The 14,170-nt window shown below is 40.3% G+C and overlaps 1 long non-coding RNA gene across 1 annotated transcript in view; it reads left to right on the top strand.

Moving 5' to 3' along the window:
• Window positions 1-14,170, top strand: part of LOC125965338 (uncharacterized) — a 242,496-nt gene that overhangs the window by 176,992 nt on the left and 51,334 nt on the right. The window contains exon 3 of the long non-coding RNA XR_007479103.1: window positions 13,572-13,706. This is a non-coding gene — a long non-coding RNA (uncharacterized LOC125965338). The remainder of the gene's footprint in view (window positions 1-13,571; window positions 13,707-14,170) is intronic.

The raw sequence follows: 14,170 nt of genomic DNA, 5'->3' as shown, positions 1-14,170 counted from the left end.
ACACACAAGAGGACCTAATCCCAGTTGGACTAACCCATGTGGAATAGGTAGTTGAGAGCACCGGCTAGTAAAAGATGTATGTTTCCATTCCCCTTTTACACCTGAGGATACTGGGGCTCCGGGGCAAGCAAAGGGCGGCGGTAAGATGGAAACTCCAGTCTGTTTGACTCCAAAGACAGATTTTTCCATGACTCCATGATGCTCTCTGAGGGTAAATCAGCATATGCCTCTTTTCCTGTCTCCTGAGTTTTCATCTGTGGGCCCATATAGCCAAATGTTCTCTTTCTTTATACAGAATAAGAGATGGAAATGTCAGTGAGTTAGCTGATGGCTCTCAGAGAGGAGGGCATAAGGTTGGGGAAAGTGAAACTCTTGAGGTTAATTATCCCAGAATTTAGATTCTAGAGAAAACAGAAGGCAAGAAGACATATCATAATTTTGCCTTCTCTCTGGAGGTGCAAGGAGTCAGAGAGCATCTGGTTGAGAATATTTGGGGAAGTCCAGGGCCAACCCCTGGACTGCAGAGTTTCTTAACGTACGGGCCACAGACCATGTAGGTCAGAATCATTGGGTCTCTTCTAAAAAATGCAGATTCTAGGTAGATACTCCTGCCATAGAAGATCAGAACCTCTGCAGTTAGGAGCTGACAATGTGAATTTTAATAATCTTCCCAGGTTAATTATGCATAATACAGTTTGGGATCTATTGATATAAAGTATTAATAATAGCATTTATTGAGTACCTACTTTGGCAAACAGTGGGTCAGACACAGATATATATTGTTTAATCTGAACAAGATCCATTCTCCTGTTCTTATTTTATTACTGAGGAGCTCGGATTCAGGAAGGTTAAGTATCTTTTCCAACTCAGTTGGCCCTTAGGTAGTACACCTGGGATTCCTTCCCAGCCTTCCTTCCAGCCATTTTCCTTCCTGGGCACCAGACTAAGTATGGAGAGTGGGAGGGTTCCCTGTCATTTCCCCCATCCTATGAGGTAGCCCATGTAAGGAGATTTTCTGGGTCCATTAGAAACTCAGTGTGTAGCTTGGGAAAAGACACCTAGACAAATACTAGGTGGTGTAAATGGAGTGAAGAGAAATCACAGATGGAAACAGTCCTCTCAAATTTTTCATATTCTAACTCTGGGGTTGTAGCAGGGTTTTTCAACCTTGGCACTATTGACTTGTGAGGCCTGATCAGTTGTATGGGGGACTGTCCTGTGCACTGCAGGATATTTAGCAACATCCCTGGGCTCTACACAATAGATGCCAATAACAGCTCCCCCTTCTCTACCAGTTGCTACAACCAAAAATGTCTGCAGACATTGCCAAATCACTCCTGGGCACAAAATCACCCCTGGTGGAGAACCACTGGGTTGCAATATAAATCTTGGTAAAAGCCCATTGTGTTGGCTTCCCTGATAGAGAATTCTACTTATGCCTGGAAACGGGAAACAAGGCCATGTGAGAGCCAGAGGGGATCCTCCAGTGTGTGCAGGTCTGCTTGACGCCCTGCGAGTGCATGTGAAAGTACGCTTCTTCCTTTAGTTGGGCAGGGGGCTAACCTCGGGGAAGAGAGGAGAGAAGGAAAATAGCAGATATACCAGAAATCTGTCCTTGAATCAGGGCTGACACAGAGCAACAAAGTAGCAGGAGATGCACCAGGGGCGAGCTCTCGCTTGGCTTTGAGATTGTTGTTTCGGGGGAGTCACTTTTTAAAAAAAAAAACAACAGAATTATTTCATCTGAGTTGGGAAAGCAGTAAATAATTAAGCTAATTTGTTTGTGTACGTGGTTCAAACACGCCTCCAGGAACCATGGTCCCCTTATCCTAAATGGTGAAGCCAAGCGGGAAGGTGAAGCCTCATCCGTGTAATGCACTGGATGCGGGGCTGGGGAAGGGCTGACTTGAATTATTCATCCTTGACTTCTGGAAGGTCAGTTTGGCTTTTTACAACTTGATTGTATTTTGGATTAGCGTACACTTTGTTGTCAAATGTTTCTAAGGCTACGATTAACTATTTAAGCACTCTGCAAATGACTTAAATCCATGACTAACAGGTACTTCCACTTAGGCTGGGGAAAATGGAGACAAATGGATCCACACTTCTTACATATTCCCTCTGCCTGAACCAAATTTCCACATCTTGCCTTTTTTTTCTTTTCTCATTTATTTCTTTTATTTTAGTTGTTTTTCCTCCTTTGATCCTTCACCTCATGACCTCTTTGTTTTTGTTCTTTTCCACATTTACTTTCACTGTTCCTCATTAGAGATTCTGCACCGTCCTAGGGGTTCCTAGCCGTTGGTCTGTGGTGTACTGGGCAGTGAATGGAAGGTCTTCCCCCGGGGTCCTTGAAACCCTTGAAATTGTACACCACATTTTGTGAGGATGGACCGCTTTTCTCTGCACAGTGCGTCCTTAGACCTCCTCAGATTCCCAGTGGATCTTGACTTAAAAATGGCAAAGCCCACTGTGGGGAATTTGCTTCAGAATTTCAGCACAGAAGGGGCAGAGCCTGTGTAGGCTCTTTGCCCTGTTTCATCATTTAACCCCCAGATTCTATATGGTACAGATGGTGTTGTTTTCATAGATATCTGAGGATGTGAAGACTTGGAGAGACTAGGTAGTCACCAAGGTGATCCAGCTTTTGAAGTGGCTCAGTGGTTGGAATATAAATGGCTCTTTTCAGGATTGACTCAAAAGCCTCTTTCCAAGACTTGAATAAGATTGGGGAATTGATAATCGGGCTGAAGTAAAGAAGAGGGATGAAAGGGAGGGGGCACTCATATCCCCATGCCATCCCCAAGGACAAGGATAAGTAGGACTCAAGTGGGCTCTGGTCAGTTTTCTAGAAAGAAAGATGATTAGAACAAGGACACTTTGCATTACATTAATACAGTATTTTAGTAGCTTGCACTGTTAATATTGTTTGTACCTTCTGAATGTTGTGCTAACAAAAAGTGCTGTGCTAACATAAAAGGCTGATTTCAATAGATATTAGAAGAAATTCATAATTCAGTTTCACTAATTTGTAGGAAACTCAGTTTAGCATCAACGAACCGTCCAATACAAGTTAATGGCAGGTTTTAAAATAGTGAACCTTAACATTGTAATTTCAGTAATGATCCCATTTATATTGTCTACTCCTGTCCGTGTAAACAAAAATTTATTAGAATGTGGTACTCCTTACATTTAAGTATTTTTGGAAAATAAAAAGAGGACCACTCTTACTGTTATTTTTGAAAATTTTCTTTTCATTATTTTTCCCCTTAATTATTTAATATTGTGTGCCAAACATTTCCTCATGTTTTTATATTTTCCACGTTTCTCTGTAGTCATTGAATTGTTATTCTAATTGCTACACAGTATTCCATTATGTTGGTTTACAATAATTTACTTAAAGACTTCTTTATTGCAGGATATTTTAGTAGTTTTGAATTGTTGACATTTTAAATGATGTTGGAAAAAACAGCCTTGTGCATGTAGTATTTTTCTCTTATTAAATCATTTTATTTCAGGATAAGAAATGGGCAAACCTACTCTGAGTTATGATTGATGAACTTTTATCAGAGATTTTAGAAATGTAGTCCTTTTAAATAACCATTAAAAACATTAGAATTTTGTATGTTTTGACCCAGCAATTCCACTTCTAATATTTATCAAAAAGTAATAATTTTGCATATGTGTTGAGGTCAAATAAGAATAATCATCCTCACACGTTTGTTTATGATGTGAATAAAATGGTCACAACTAGGCTTAATAACAAAATTAATTAAATTGAATAAAATAAATCTAAAGGCCATGTAACAAGAGATCAATGAAAAAAATGAGGGAGGGGAGGAGCTTCAAGATGGCGGAAGAGTAAGACGCGGAGATCACCTTCCTCCCCACAAATACACAAATACGCTGCCAGAAGACCTCAGACCTCCCAAAAGGCAAGAAACTCCCCCACGTACCTGGCAGGGCAAAAGAAAAAAGAAAAAACAGAGACAAAAGAATAGGGACGGGACCTGCACCAGTGGGAGGGAGCTGTGAAGGAGGAAAGGTGTCCACACACTAGGAAGCCCCTTCGTGGGCAGAGACTGCGAGTGGCAGAGGTGGGGGAGCTTCGGCGCCACGGAGGAGAGTGCAGAGGGCAAAGCGGAGACATTCCCGCACAGAGGATCAGTGCTGACCGGCACTCACCAGCCCAAGAGGCTTGTCTGCTCACCCGCCGGGGCGGGCAGGGGCTGGGAGCTGAGGCTCGGGCTTCGGGCGGATCCCAGGGAGAGGACTGGGGTTGGCTGCGTGAACACAACCTGCAGGGGGTTAGTGCGCCACGGCTAGCTGGGAGGGAGTCCGCGGAAAAGTCTGGAGCTGCCGAAGAGGCAAGAGACTTTTTCTTGCCTCTGTTTCCTGGTGCACGAGGAGACGAGATTAAGAGCGCTGCTTAAAGGAGCTCCAGAGACTGGCGCGAGCTGCGGCTATCAGCGCAGACCCCAGAGACGGGCATGAGACACTAAGGCTGCTGCTGCCGCCACCAAGAAGCCTGTGTGCGAGCACAGGTCACTATCCATACCTCCCCTCCCAGGAGCCTGTGCAGCCAGCCACTGCCAGGGTCCCGGGATCCAGGGACAACTTCCCCGGGAGAACACATGGTGGTGCCTCAGGCTGGTGCAACGTCACGCTGGCCTCTGCCGCCGCAGGCTCGCCCCGCATTCCATACCCCTGCCTCCTCCCGGCCTGAGTGAGCCAGAGCCCCCGAATCAGCGGCTCCTTTAAGCCCGTCCTGTCTGAGCGAAGAACAGATGCCCTCAGGAGACCTACACGCAGAGGCAGGGCCAAATCCAAAGCTGAACCCCAGGAGCTGTGCGAACAAAGAAGAGAAAGGGAAATCTCTCCCAGCAGCCTCAGGAGCAGCGGATTAAATCTCCAGCATCAACTTGATATACCCTACATCTGTGGAATACCTGAATAGACAACGAATCATCCCAAATTGAGGAGGAGGACTTTGGGAGCAACGATATATATATATTTTTTCCCCCTTTTCTCTTTTTGTGAGTGTGTATGCTTCTGTGTGTGATTTTGTCTGTATAGCTTTGCTTTTTCCTTCCTTCCTTCCTTCCTTCCTTCCCTTCCTTCCATCCCTTCCTTCCTTCCTTCCTTCTTTCTTCCTTCCTTTCTTTCTTTCTTTCTTTCTCTTTCTTTCTTTCTTTCTTTCTTTCTTTCTTTCTTTCTTTCTTTCTTTCTTTCTTTCTTTCTTTCTTTCTTCCTTCCTTCCTTCCTTCCTTCCTTCCTTCCTTCCTCTCCTTTTATTCTGAGCCGTGTGGATGACAGGATCTTGGTGCTCCACCCTCGGAAGTGGGAGACCCAAGTTCAGGACATTGAACCACGAGAGACATCCCAGCCCCATGTAATATCAAACAGCAAAAATCTCCCGGAGATCTCCATCTCAACGCCAAGACCCAGCTCCACTCAACAACCAGCAAGCTACAGTGCTGGATACCCTATGCCAAACAACTAGCAAGACAGGAACAAACCCCACCCATTAGCAGAGAGGCTGCCTAAAATCATAATAAGGTCACAGACACCCCAAAACACACCACCAGATGTGGACCTGCACACCAGAAAGACAAGATCCAGCCTCATGCAGCAGAACAAAGGCACTAGTCCCCTCCACCAGGAAGCCTACACAACCCACTGAACCAACCTTAGCCACTGGGGGCAGACACCAAAAGCAACGGGAACTACGAACCTGCAGCCTGTGAAGAGGAGACCCAAATACAGTAAGTTAAGCAAAATGAGAAGACAAACACAGCAGATGAAGGAGCAAGGTAAAAACCCACCAGACCTAACAAATGAAAAGGAAATAGGCAGTCTACCTGAAAAAGAATTCAGAATAATGATAGTAAACATGTTCCAAAATCTTGGAAATAGAATGGAGAAAATACAAGAAACGTTTAACAAGGACCTAGAAGAACTAAAGAGCAAACAAACAATGATGAACAACACAATAAATGAAATTAAAAATTCTCTAGAAGGGATCAATAGCAGAATAACTGAGGCAGAAGAACGGATAAGGGACCTGAGAGAAAAAAATCATAGAAATAACTACTGCAGAGCAGAATAAAGAAAAAAGAATGAAAAGAATTGAGGACAATCTCAGAGACCTCTGGGACAACATTAAACACACCAACATTCGAATTATAGGGGCCCCAGAAGAAGAAGAGAAAAAGAAAGGGACTGAGAAAATATTTGAAGAGATTATAGTTGAAAACTTCTCTAATATGGGAAAGGAAGTAGTTAATCAAGTCCAGGAAGCACAGAGAGTCCCATACAGGATAAATCGAAGAGGAAACATGCCAAGACACATATTAATCAAACTATAAAAAATTAAATACAGTGAAAAAATATTAAAAGCAGCAAGAGAAAAACAACAAATAGCATACAAGGGAATCCCCATAAGGTTAACAGCTAATCTTTCAGCAGAAACTCTGAAGCCAGAAGGGAGTGGCAGGACACATTTAAAGTGATGAAAGGGAAAAACCTACAACCAAGATTACTCTACCCAGCAAGGATCTCATTCAGATTTGATGGAGAAATTAAAACCTTTACAGAAAGGCAAAAGCTAAGAGAATTCAGCACCACCAAACCAGCTTTACAACAAATGCTAAAGGAACTGCTCTCAGCAGGAAACACAACAGAAGGAAAAGACCTACAATAACATACCAAAAACAATTAAGAAAATGGTAATAGGAACATACATATCAATAATTACCTTAAATGTAAATGGATTAAATGCTCCAACCAAAAGACATACACTGGATAAATGGATACAAAAACAAGACCTGTATATATTCTGTCTACAAGAGACCCACTTCAGAATTAGGGACACATACAGACTGAAAGTGAGGGGATGGAAAATGATATTCCATACAAATGGAAATCAAAAGAAAGCTGGAGTAGCAATTCTCATATCAGAGAAAATAGACTTTAAAATAAAGACTATTGCAAGAGACAAAGAAGGACACTACATAATGATCAAGGGATCAATCCAAGAAGAAGATATAACAATTGTAAATATTTATGCACCCAGCATAGGAGCACCTCAATACATAAGGCAAATACTAACAGCCATAAAAGGGGAAATCGACAGTAACACCATCATAATAGGCGAGTTTAACACCCCACTTTCACCAATGGAAAGATCATCCAAAATGAAAATAAATAAGGAAACCCAAGCTTTAAATGATACGTTAAACAAGATGGACTTCACTGATATTTATATGACATTCCTTCCAAAAACAACAGAATTAACTTTCTTCTCAAGTGCTCATGAAACAGTCTCCAGAATAGAGCATGTGGGATCTTCCAGACCGGGGCACGAACCCGTGTCCGCTGCATCAGCAGGCAGAGTCTCAACCAGTGCGCCACCAGGGAAGCCCTCAAGTATCTTTTCTGACCACAGTGCTATCAATTACAGGAAGAAAAATCTGTAAATAATGCAAACACAGGGATGCTAAACAATACACTACTAAATAACCAAGAAATCAAAGAGAAAATCAAAAAATTCCTAGGAACAAATGATGATGAAAAAATGATGACCCAACACCTATGAGATGCAGCAAAAGCAATTCTAAGAGGGAAGTTTATAACAGTAAAATCCTACCTTAAGAAACAAGAAACATCTCAAATAAACAATCTAACCTTACATCTAAAGCAATTAGAGAAAGAAGAACAATAAACCCCCAAAGGTAGTAGAAGGAAAGAAATCATAAAGATCAGATCAGAAATAAAGGGGAAAAAATGAAGGAGATGATAGCGAAGATCAATAAAACTAAAAGCTGGTTCTTTGAGAAAATAAACAAGATTGATAAACCATTAACCAGACTCATCAAGAAAAAAAAGGGAGAAGACTCAAATCAACAGAATTAGAAATGAAAAAGAAGTAGCAACTGACACAGCAGAAATACAAAGGATCATGAGAGATTACTACAAGCAACTATATGCCAATAAAATAGACAACCTGCAAGAAATGGGCAAATTCTTAGAAAAGCACAACCTTCTGATACTGAACCAGGAAGAAATAGAAAATATAAACAGACCAGTCACAAGCACTGAAATTGAAATTGTGATTAAAAATCTTCCAACAAGCAAAAGCCCAGGACCAGATGGCTTCACAGGCAAATTCTATCAAACGTTTAGAGAAGAGCTAATACCTACCCCTCTCAAACTCTTCCAAAATATAGCAGAGGGAGGAACGCTCCCAAAGTCATTCTACAAGGCCACCATCACCCTGATACCAAAACCAGACAAAGATGTTACAAAAAATGAAAACTACAGGCCAATATCACTGACGAACATAGATGCAGAAATCCTCAACAAAATACTAGCAACCAGAATCCAACAGCACATTAAAAGGATCATACACCATGATTAAGAGGGGTTTGTCCCAGGAATGCAAGGATTCTTCAATATACGGAAATCAATCAATGTGATACACCATATTAACAAATCGAAGTAGAAAAACCATATGATCATCTCAATAGATGCAGAGAAAGCTTTCGACAAAATTCAACAGCATTTATGATAAAAGCCCTCCAGAAAGTAGGCAGAGAGGGAACTTACCTCAGCATAATAAAGGCCATATATGACAAACCCACAGCAAACATCGTCCTCAATGGTGAAAAACTGAAACTATTTCCACTAAGATCAGGAACAAGACAAGGTTGCCTACTCTCACCACTGTTATTCAACATAGTTTTGGAAGTGTTAGCCACAGCAATCAGAGAAGAAAAAGAAAAAAAAGGAATCCAAATCGGAAAAGAAGAAGTAAAGCTGTCAGTGTTTGCAAATAACATGATACTATACATAGAGAATCCTAAAGATGCTACCAGAAAACTATTTGAGCTAATCAATGAATTTGGTAAAGTAGCAGGATACAAAAGTAATGCACAGAAATCCCTTGCATTCCTATACACTAATGATGAAAAATCTGAAATTGAAATTAAGGAAACACTCCCATTTACCACTGCAACAAAAAGAATAAAATACCTAGGAATAAACCTACCTAAGGAGACAAAAGACCTGTATGCAGAAAATTATAAGACACTGATGAAAGAAATTAAAGATGATAGAAATAGATGGAGAGATATACCATGTTCTTGGATTGGAAGAATCAACATTGTGAAAATGACTCTACTACCCAAAGCAATCTACAGATTCAATGCAATCCCTATGAAGCTACCACTGGCATTTTTCACAGAACCAGAACAAAAGAATTTCACAATTTATATGGAAACACAAAAGACCCCGAATAGCCAAAGCAATCCTGAGAAAGAAAAATGGAGCTGGAGGAATCAAGTGCCCAGACTTCAGACTATACTACAAAGCTACAGTAATCAAGACAGTATGGTAGTGGCACAAAAACAGAAATATAGATCATTGGAACAGGATAGAAAGCCCAAGGATAAACCCACACACATACGGTCACCTTATCTTTGATAAAGGAGGCAAGAATATACAATGGAGAAAAGACAGTCTCTTCAATAAGTGGTGCTGGGAAAACTGGACAGCCACATGTAAAAGAATGAAATTAGAACACTCCCTAACACCATACACAAAAATAAACTCAAAATGGATTAAAGTCCTAACTGTAAGGCCAGACACCATCAAACTCTTAGAGGAAAACATAGGCAGAACACTCTATGACATAAATCACAGCAAGATCCTTTTTGACCCACCTCCTAGAGAAATGGAAATAAAAACAAAAATAAACAAATGGGACCTAATGAAACTTAAAAGGTTTTTGCACAGCAAAGGAAACCATAAACAAGATGAAAAGACAACCCTCAGAATGGGAGAAAATATTTGCAAATGAAGCAACTGACAAGGGATTAATCTCCCAAATTTATAAGCGGCTCATGCAGCTCAATATCTAAAAAGCAAACAACCCAATCTAAAAATGGGCAGAAGACCTAAGTAGACATTTCTCCAAAGAAGATATACAGATTGCCGGCAAACACATGAAAGGATGCTCAACATCACTAATCATTAGAGAAATGCACATCAAAACTACAATGAGGTATCACCTCACACAAGTCAGAATGGCCATCATCAAAAAACCTACAAACAATAAATGCTGGAGAGGGTGTGGAGAAAAGGGAACCCTCTTGCACTGTTGGTGGGAATGTAAATTGATACAGCCACTATGAAGAACAGTATGGAGGTTCCTTAAAAATCTCAAAATAGAACTACCATACGACCCAGCAATCCCACTACAGGGCATATACCCTGAGAAAGCCATAATTCAAAAAGAGTCATGTACCACAGTGCTCTTTGCAGCTCTATTTACAATAGTCAGGACATGGAAGCAACCTAAGTGTCCATCGACAGAAGAATGGATAAAGAAGATGTGGCACATAAAATAGAAACGAAATTGAGTTATTTGTAGTGAGGTGGATGGACCTAGAGTCTGTCATACAGAGTGAAGTAAGTCAGAAAGAGAAAAACAAATACCATATGCTAAAACATATATATGGAATTTAAGAAAAAATGGTCATGAAGAACCTATGAGCAAGATGGGAATAAAGATGCAGACCTACTAGAGAATGTACTTGAAGACACGGGGAGGGGGAAGCATAAGCTGGGAGAAAGTGAGAGAGTTGTAGTGTATATATGGACATATATACACTACCAAATGTAAAATAGATAGCTATTGGGAAGTAGTCGCAAAGCACAGTGAGATCAGCTCGGTGCTTTGTGACCAGCTAGAAGGGTGGGAAAGGGAGGGTGGGAGAGAGGGAGGTGCAAGAGGGAAGAGATATGGGGATATATGTATATGTATAACTGATTCACTTTGTTATAAAGCAGAGACTAACATACCATAATAAAGCAATTATACTCCACGAAAAATGTTAAAAAATAAAAAATGAGAGGGGGACTTCCCTAGTTGCACAGTGGTTAAGAATCCACATGCTAATGCAGGGGACACGGGTTCCAGCCCTGGTCCAGGAAGATCCCACATGCCATGGAGCAACAAAGGCTGTGCACCACAACTACTGAGCCTGTGCTCTTGAGCCTACGAGCCACAACTACTGAGCCTGCATGCCACAATTACTGAAGCCTGTGCAGCTAGAGCCCGTGATACACAACAAGAGAAGCCACTGCAATGAGAAGCCCGTGCACTGCAATGAAGAGTAGCTCCCGCTCGCCACAACTAGAGAAAGCCCACATGCAGCAACGAAGACCCAATGCAGCCAAAAATAAATAAATAAATAAATAAATTAAAAACATAATTAAAAATGAGAGGAACAATGAAATAAAACGTTTATATTCTGCTTAAAATTATCTTTTAGACAAATAATAGTAACAGTAGGCAGTAATAGTAGAATAGCAACAACTAATATTTATTAAGTATCTGGTATACATCAGGTATTATGGGAAGCTCTGTGTGTCCCGTACATCGTCTCATTTAACACTTACAGCACAGAAAGGATTCATTCATTCACTCAACAAGTACAATGGTAAGTGCCTATTTTGTGTCCATATTGCACTAGATGCTGGAGATAGAATGCTGAACACCATATAGCCCTACAGGCATGCTTGTAAGGAGGTGGACTGGTGGGGCGGGGGGGGGGGGGGCGCGGAGGAACATTAATTCCATCCCTGGGGAGAAAGAGAGGGAAGTAGGGAGGGAGGAACAGAACATAGGAGCCTCTGCTCTCCTGCCATCTCCATCACTTCTTAGCCCCAAGTATGTTTTCTGTTTGCAGGAGAGAGTGAGCAATTCTTGGGGTTTGGCCGGGGCCCATTAGACCTCACAGATAGAGGTGGGGGAACCTAGTTAAGTGCCCAAGGCCCTAAAGATGGTTACCTGAGTTCAAAGTCTGGCTTCCATAATGATTAGTAGCCTTAGACAAGTGACTCAACTTCTCCCTGCCCCAGTTTCCTCAAGTGAGAAATGGGATTAATCATATCTCCTGCTTTGAAATTATGATAATTAGATTATGATTCATTTAAGGCATGTAATACAGTATGTTAACTTTAGCTATTACTAGTACCAGCTTTCCTGGGGACACTGTGGTTGGAATCTGAAGGTTTTTCTTTTCCTTATACCAGCATGTGTCATTGTTGATTTCATTATACTTTATTGCCAATTACATTCCTGTTAAAGGTAGAACCAGTGCAAAAACAACTGTTTGGGGTATTGTATATTTTATATAATTCATACATATCAGTAATATGAAATCAAACAGATAGTTGAAACTGTGAACTCTACATTCCACATAAAAGTTTTAAGTTTCACCAATGATGGGAGATAAGGAATGGAAAGATCTGAATTACCCCTGATAATTTAGTCTAGTCCAGGCATTGATTCTTTCTTTCTTTTTAGATGAATTTTTTTTATTGAAGTATAATTGACTTACAGTGTTGTGTCAATCTTTGCTGTACAGCAAAGTGACTCAGTTATACACATGTATACATTCTTTTTTATATTCTTTTCCATTATGGTTTATCACAGGATATTGAATATAGTTACCTGTGCCATACGTTAGGACCTTGTTATTTTTCAATTCTAAATGTAATAGTTTGCCTCTACCAACCCCAAACTCCCAGTCCACCCCCTCCCTTCCCCCTCCCCGTTGGCAACCACAAGTCTGTTCTCTATGTCTATGAGTCTGTGTCTCTTTTAGAGGTTCATTTGTGCCGTATTTTAGATTTCGCATATAAGTGATATCATACGGTATTTGTCTTTCTCTTTCTGACTTACTTAGTAGGACAATTTCTAGTCGCATCCATGTTGCTGCAAATGGCATTATTTTGTTCTTTTTTATGGCTAAGTAATATTCCATTGTATACATGTACCACATCTTCTTTATCCATTCATCTGTTGATGGACCTTTAGGTTGTTTCATGTTTTGGCTATTGTGAATAGTGCTGCTCTGAACATAGGGGTGCATGTATCTTTTTGAATTATAGTTTTGTCTGGGTGTATTCCCAGGAGTGGGATTGCTGGATCATATGGTAGTTCTATTTTTAGTTTTCTGAGGAACCTCCATATTGTTTTCTGTTGTGGCTGCACCAACTTACATTCCCACCAACAGTGTAGGAGGGTTCCCTTTTCTCTGCATTGATTCTTAATGATATAAATATCTGAATGTACTGAAAATTTGTAAAACAGAGATGATACCATTAAGGAGAGCTGCTGTTTCTGGAATTAGATATTAAAGTGAGAATTCTATAAAATATAAATATTCTGAATTGCAGCACCACACATCAGTGTGATGAGATGGGAGCTGCTTCTCTAGGAGCCAGTAACTGCCTTCTCTTTTTAAAGAAAAGTGGTGTGATTATTCTTTCTTCATCTGTAAAAGGAGTATATCCCAAGAGTTCTTTTAGCATTCTCCATTCCAGATTTCTATTATTTTAGTACTCTAACTTGGGTAATTATTTGAATGATGAAGATATACTTTTCTAAAAGAACTTTTGAATACATTAAAATTGGCATGCAGATAGAAATTTGAAGCTCTTATGTTCCACTGATACTTTTGAAACATAACTGGCATAATTTTTACTTGTCTTTCTTTCAGGGACCAATAATCTTCTGTAAATATCAACATCAGTCTTTGTGAGAGAGGAAGAGTTGACAGTATACAGATCACACCTTCACACTAGGCTACCAGCAGAAACTTCCAGTTTACCCCTTTGTCACCTGTGCTCCAAAGGTAAGCACTTGTAAGCTGCTATAGCCTTCAATTTAGATAAGCATTCAGAAAACAACAGCTTGATGATGATAAAGATAATGACTTTTCATTATCTGTAATCTTTCACCTGGGAGAATTTAAAAGGATTTTTAATGAGAAAAAAAAATCCAATCCAGAAATTTAATTTCAGGAGAGTTTTTTTTTTATCACAAATGAATGTTGAATTTTATCAAAAGCTCTTTATGCATCTGTTGAGATGAACACATGGTTTTTATTCTTCAGTTGGTCAATGTGGTGTATCATATTGATTGATTTGTGGATATTAAAAATCCTTGCCTCCCTGGGATAAATCCCACTTGATTATGGCATATAATCCTTTTAATGTATTGTTGGTTCGGTTTGCTAATATTTTGCTGAGGATTTTTGCATCTGTGTTCATCAGTAATATTGGCTTGTCATTTTCTTTTTTGTGATACCTTTGTCTG

This window comes from Orcinus orca, chromosome 9 (assembly GCF_937001465.1).
Source record: "Orcinus orca chromosome 9, mOrcOrc1.1, whole genome shotgun sequence".
In the NCBI taxonomy this organism is placed as follows: domain Eukaryota; kingdom Metazoa; phylum Chordata; class Mammalia; order Artiodactyla; family Delphinidae; genus Orcinus; species Orcinus orca.
The sequence above is the reverse complement of the archived record's forward strand: the minus strand, read 5'-3'. Positions and strand labels throughout refer to the sequence as shown.